Genomic DNA, 7,229 nt, shown 5'->3' with positions numbered 1-7,229 from the left:
TTGCTGAGATATAAAATGGTGGCATTTATATGTCCGGTGCTGTTTAGAGCACTGTCCCTACCCCTCACTGTCACCACCTGGTAGTACCAAAGGGACCTTCTGAGGCAGAAAGAGGACTACGTTTTGCTAAGAACCTCCTTGTGTCTGAAGGTGACCCTCCATTGTACCTAGATATTAGAAAACCATTTTAAAAAGATTACAACTCTTTGCTGGTTAGAGGATTCTGGGAAATGGAATCCAAAAAGTAGCTTTTCCAAGATCTGTTTGCACCCTTGTGTCAATTTCACAGCCATGGCTCCTTTTAAAATAAAGTGAATTTCTTCATTAAATATGCTTTTGTTCATCTTTTTTTAAGTATAGTATTTGTTTGATCCTTGTTAATATTTGTGTACTTGTTTATTTATTTATTTATTTATTTATTTATTTATTTATTTATTTATTTATTTATTTATTTATTTATTTATTTATTTACAATATTTTTTAGCCGCACCATTGCCAGTGGCTTCTTGTTGTTAGCTTTAAATTCTATCTTTTGATTACAGTATGTAAGCCACCTTCAGTCCTTTTTTAAGGGGAAAGGTGGGGTAAAAATCAATCAATCAATTAATCAATCAGTCAACAGTCTGTAGGTAGAATGCTTATGGCACCTTCTGGGAGAAAGAACATCATTCTAAATTTTATCGCTTGCCTCCTGTGACCTCAAGAATCTCTGTTTTTAGAATGAGTAAATGATTCATCACATCCACTGTTGAGACCAAGCAGATTTCCTGCTCCTAGTGAAGCTGATTAGCACAAATCATGCAAAGAGACAGTAGTCCACTTCTTCTATGAATTGAGTTCTAGGCTCACTGGAATCTTTCTTTAATGCATTACTTATGACACATGGTTTGGGGATGCTAATGTAGAAGTATAAAAGACTCTTTTCTCTATTTCTGTTTGTTTGCTTATTCTGCAATTATAATTAGGTGATCATTAGTTCCTAATGTGCTTTTTAAATCTGAAAATGCTTTGCTGAAATGAAACACTTTGAAATATACAGTTATGCTATATGCATATAAATGAGCCTGTCCCAATCGGTCACTCATTTCACCTTCTGACACAGTTATTAGTTAGCTAGAGCTACGCAGAGGCTTCAGAAAATAATGTTGTGTTCATATGATTTTAGTTGCACTGGAAACATCATTGTTATGAAGCATTTTTACCCTAGTGAAATTTGTTATCAATCATTCTAGGACTGTGTGCTATTTTTTCACACATGTATAAATAGGAGTTGAGCCCAGACATTAATAGGGTATAGTGTCATCCTCTCTGGATCCCATCTGGCATTCAAAGGTCATGATTAATGATGTTTTAAATATTGTTATAGGTTCAATTAGATTTTAATATCAATATTTTAATTCATTGTGATTTTAAATATATGTCCACCTTTTAAGCTATTGTATGCCATTTTGTGTCCCTTCTTTGGGAAAAAAATAAAGTAATAAAATATAAAATATGATTAGAGGAAGGAAGAGGAGGAAAAACCTGAAGAAGTTGCTTGATTGTTAGTGATGGAGAAGGGAAGCATGCTTTTTTACTTTAGAAACGTATATAGAACATATATGGAAAAATGGATTACGATCAGATGAAAGAGGATTGAAAATTGGTGCAAGAAAAATCACTAATTTAAGGTATGCAGATGATACCAACTTCCTGGCAGAAAGCAGCAATAGCTTGAAATGACATCTTATGAAAAAGAAAGAAGTGCGAAAGCCGAACTGTAGTGGAATGTTAAGAAGACAAACCTCATGACTACAGAAGAACTACACAACTTTAAGATTGACGATGAAGAATCCAAATGGAGATTGCTGCCAAGAAATCAAAAGACTGAGACTCCAAAGGGCAGCAATGAAGGAATTAGAAAAGATAATCAGGTGTAAGGATGTGTCACTGGAGACCAAGGCCAGGATCATCCACACTATTGTATTCCCAACCACTATGCATGGGTGTGAAAGCTGGGCAGTTAAGAGAGCTTTGTAAATCCCCTGGACTGCCAGAAAGACAAACCAATGGGTCCTAGAACTATCCCTGGGGGGAAAAATCATGAAACTGAAGCTGTTTTACTTTCAGCACATCATGAGAAGTCAGGATTCTATGGCATGATTGAAGGCAACAGGAAAAGGGGAAGTCCAAATACAAGATGGATTGACTGTGTAAAGGAAGCATTTTCAAGAGTTGAGCAGTGCTGTTGAGGACAGGACAATTTGGAGATTGCTCATTCATAGGCTTGCCATATGTTGGAGGTGACTTGACAGCACATAACAACAACTCTGGTGTGATGTACTGCACTAAGCAACAGGACTTTGCCTACTGTCTACTGTAGAGGAAGATATTCAAAAGAACACAGAAGTTGTTAGCGAAGATAAACCTAGCACTTCACAAAACAGCATCTGGCTAGCATGCAGTCGTTGATGCCTTTCCTTCAGAGGTCCATGCAAAACAACTGAGAGCCTTAGACTTACAGAATAATGCATCTATAATCCAACGGAGTATTGGATTAAATTGAGACACTGAGAAAGATTTATCACATCCTTCAGAGTACCCTCACATGAAAAACTATTCACATGCTGCAGCATCTCATAAACAGTGAACAGCTTATTCAGTGCATAAGATTTCTTCAGAGACTTGAGTTTGTGATGCTCCATGATCCATTTATTTGATTGCATGAGAGTCAGATGTGGAAATTTTGTCTTTCTGAAGAGATCTTTCAATGGTCCGGTATCATTCAAAGCTGCTGTTATAAATGAACAAACCCCTAGTTAGTGTAACCTCTTTCTCAGACAGTCTAGCAATCCTGATTCCTATCATGCTGTTTACGCATAAGATAGGTATAAACTGAGGACCATCTGGACTGTTTAATACCAAATATCTCCCCAAGCAACAAAATGGGAAGGTAAAGAGCCTCCCTAACATCTTCTAGGATTGCTGAAGATGCAGGTACTCTGTGAAGTTCCTGACATGGCATACCAACACTCTCAAAATGAGGCTAGGTAATATCATGTTCCTGAGGGACAATCAACTTTACCACAGTGAGTGAATTATGAGATTTATTACAATGACAGTCACAATCACTAGCAGCCAGTAAGGCTGAAGTCAAGACAAGAAAAAAAAAGGGACAGTGAAGAAGACATTTATTAGATGTACAAGTGAAAAAGTATTGTTGCTTGTGAGAAAAACTCAGGGTTTTTTTTAACCTCATCCTGTCATGTCTTTACTCCAGTTAACTTTTGATCTTCTATTGTTTTCTTCTTCTGTTAATTATTTATAATTACTGCTTAAGTTGTTGAACAAAGTAGATTTAATTTACTTCAAAGGTGTGGTTGGATATGATTTAATATCTCTGGATAGACAAACAGCAAGCAACTTACATTAAGATCAGAGGAAGTAACATTTCCAAGTTGTGCTCTGAGACAGATAATGCAGAAAAAAATTCAATTGTTCTAGCCAGTCACTAGAAGTTACATAGAACCACAGACGCAGCCAATATTATTTTATTAAGCTGACCTGTATTGCAGTGAAATGTCTGACAAATGAACATGTGGACTGAACACAGTGAACAAGAAATTTGACAGATCTCCAAGTCCATACTTAATGGTGCCCCTGCATTTATCTTTAAGATAAATGTTCTTCACTACTTCTTTGTGGATTGTTACTAGCTTAATTGTGCAGGTTTAAGTAACCCTTTTCTATAAGAAGAACAAGAAGTCACAACTATATCATCATCCCATTTATCCATCTCTCCATCTATTTGATTTGTCCACCTCTATTTAGACAACTCTAGGTTGCCTCCTTTCAATCAGAAGGGAGCGTAAGAAGTTGGTTTACATTATCACAGCATTGATCCACCTATGGTAATATTTTCTACTTGGGCAGTAACTCTTCAGGTTCTTGAACAGAGAGTTTACCCATCACTTTATCCTTTTTATGAGGCTATTTTCTTAAAAGACTGTATTATACAGGCCAACAAATGATTCTGAGGTCTTCTGCATTTAAGGGGTATTTCTAACCATTTGAACTCTGGTCCAGTAAAGTTGAAAAACTAAAACAAAAAAGAACAGCAAATAAGGATTAACCTGTTATTAGGGAAGTAATAAAACTTTAGAAGTCTCCTTCCTTCCTCTACTAAAAAACCCCCAATGGATCAAGGTAAGAATAAAATATGCTTCCCATTTTAATTCTGGGCCCACTCTCAAAAGAATGGGAAACATTTTAGACTGAGGAATCTTAAGGAAACACTTTCTGAGATGGTTCAGCAGTTTTAATTTAACTCAAGCTAGCTGAGTGGAATCAAGGATAAGTATTTTGTCCTTTCCAAGTAAAACAAATGCACTCTTCAGAGTGCTTACATACATTCTGTTGTTCTGAGGCAATGGGCAGTGTAGTAAGATGCTAGCTTGGAGATTTGTGGTTAGGAAGGTGTTGCATATTAAGATGTAACACAAAGGCTGGCAACTCACTTCAGCTTGTCCTTCAGTAACACAATATACCACGATAGAAGAAGAGAAAAGAAACAGAGATCCTTTATCAGTCTTAATGCTTCTGGAATGCTATGGTAGTATAAATTACTTGAGTAAAATAAATAGAACTGCCATGTTACTTGATTAGTTTATTCTGTCTTCCAGCTGCTCACTAGAGCTTTCTGGAGTTGAAAAATGTGACATTCTTAGCAAGAATGGCTGTGATCCATCCTACACTTAAATATAGTTACAACAACATATTATTCAACATATTTTAACATTTTCCATATACAGATAGCTGAGAAAACAAAGCTTTTAAAGTTTATTTTGTTGGACTGGTTCCAACAGTGCCCTTCTGTGAAACAGAAATCTTTCCACTTAGTGGAAAGTAGATACTGCAATTTCTTCACTGCAGTGCTTTTTAATTGCTTTTGTTTAAATCATGTTTAAATGTTAATAATGGTTTTTTTTTTGCTTTTATCCATACCCTTCTTTTGTTTTTTTCTTGATAAATGTTTTGGGAGGAAGGCAGGAGAACTCATGAATGAACATGATACTAAATAAGTGCAGAAAACAATGACCAACAAATACATATCAAAGATCAATAACAATTATTACTTGCTCTAACTTATTGCAATCCGTTTCAAGGTGTTTTTTTTCCATTTTTTTTATTTTTTACTTTATATACACATATCCAAACATAGACATATATATACACACATATGCCTAAATCTCTATCTACAAACGATACATACTGTAGAGCTTAGCCTACAAGCCTTTTGTATAATAACACATTTCTTTCAGCAGTGTCTTCTCCTCATTATTCCTTTTGGTCATTTTCTATTTATTACAAAGTTTTTGCTTTCCACCATTCGTAGAACATATTCCAGCTTTCATAGTAAGTTGACTTTTCTTGCCCTTTTAGTCTCTTTGTAAGCCTATCCATTTCAGCGCACTCTAATTTTTTTTGATAATCACTTCGTCTTTTGGTGGGTCTCCTTCCTTCCATACTTGTGCCCATGCTAATCTAGCAGCTGTAAGGACATGTGATATTAAGTAATAACTTTGCTTATTTATATTATTTGGTATTAGTCCCAATAAAAAAGTTTCTGGCTTAAATTGTATTTCTTGTTTAGTCATTTGCGTTTCAAGGTTTTCTAGGTATAGAGTACTCAGAAGTGCTATACTAGGGTGCCCTGAGATGATGCAACTTTCCAATCTTTGACTGCCCTTGGCTAAAAAAGCAAGAAACATGAAATCTTGCACTGTTGGGATGAATAAGTTTTAATAAACTTTATGGAGGGGAAGTAATGCCTACAATAGCAGTTGCTGTTCCCAGTGATAATCAGACACTTACTATAACGCCTATTTTGGCTCTCAGAGGAATGTGGGAACAAGTGGATAACCGGGTTTACAGCTGATGTCACAGCTAAAAATGTGCATGGACTGCCAGCTTGGTAGTTCCTGTGAGTTCATTTAGCAGCTTCACAGCCCTGTTTCCTCCAGCAGGGGTCAATTCAGAGAAACAAACATTTTTCTTGATGAGAGGTAATTACAATAACAAATATTTGTATATAATAATAAACACACAATGCATATGTATTAGGTAGTTTAATGCTTTCATCTGTCATAGAAATTTATATACTTAAATTTCTAAAGCAGTTTACAATATTTTAAAAGCACAATTAAACAAATTAAAATATATAATAGTAAATTAGATGGTAAACCCAATAGCAAAAGCACAAACACATAGTAGGAGACTATTTTTTCCAGTATTGGTTATCCAGACATTATCCACCGCTATTGTGTCTTTTATTTGGAACATAACTCAAATATTCCAGGTAACATAACTCAAATATTCCAGAGCCTTTAACATCCAGGCTGCCGATGAAACAAGGAGGCCTTTATCTGATTCTATATTCTGAGCCTCACACAGGGGAACAATTTTATCTCTGCTTCTAAAGTGAAGCTGTCAAATCCCTGAGAACCAGTCGCTCAAAGTGAGGATTGAAAAGGAAACAGATTTTACACACCAAGATGACCTTTGTGAGCTGCTATGTGTTATTTGTGTGAAAAGCCACCAAAATTAGAAAGAAATTGGGGGGGGGGGACACCTGTCAATATTTTTCTAAAATGTCAGACTTTTGGCTCTTTGAAATGGCTTCTAGATAAGTGTACGTCTATATGTATAGAATGAGTGCTGGATGGAGTTTCGAGACAGAATAGCTATATTTTTTCTAAACAATTTTTTTTCCTGCACTGTGCATGATATGCAAAGGCGATCCCTGTATTTACTGTGCTGCATTTGTAATTTGAGCAGGAAACATGCAACAATTTTTAGAGGAACTAAGCTGAATGTAAATTTGAGTTTTTGTGTTAATGCACAACCTCGAACACTTTTATTTCATTTCTATTCTTTTTGGGAACCAAAAAGTTGTTGTACACTTGCTTGTACATCAAGGTAGGTCCGAGCTTGGCTGCTCCTCTTTCATCTTGTTTGGCACTGTTTGGCCGTTCCAGCTGCACTTTCTGCGCTGCAGCTTTCTTCATGAAGGAATGGATATAAAAGAGATGACATCACCTCATTTTATCACCATATTTGGCATACTGTAATACTAGCTTGGCTTATTTCAGGAGCATACCATTCTTCCTTTAGCCGGTATTCCACTTATTGTACCTGGCTATTTTCCTATATTGATTGCAAATGGGGAGAAACAGCTTCGGTCCAGGCTA

General features: G+C 36.0%; 1 long non-coding RNA gene across 1 annotated transcript; it reads left to right on the top strand.

Moving 5' to 3' along the window:
• Positions 1-389: 389 nt before the first annotated feature.
• On the top strand, positions 390-6,929 carry LOC144583204 (uncharacterized). The gene is made up of 2 exons (XR_013536871.1): positions 390-5,144; positions 5,649-6,929. It is a non-coding gene; the product is annotated as an uncharacterized LOC144583204 (long non-coding RNA).
• The last annotated feature ends 300 nt before the right edge of the window (positions 6,930-7,229 follow it).

This window comes from Pogona vitticeps, chromosome 5 (assembly GCF_051106095.1).
Source record: "Pogona vitticeps strain Pit_001003342236 chromosome 5, PviZW2.1, whole genome shotgun sequence".
In the NCBI taxonomy this organism is placed as follows: Eukaryota; Metazoa; Chordata; class Lepidosauria; order Squamata; family Agamidae; genus Pogona; species Pogona vitticeps.
Note: the sequence above shows the minus strand (reverse complement) of the source record. Positions and strands in the feature narration are given on the sequence as shown.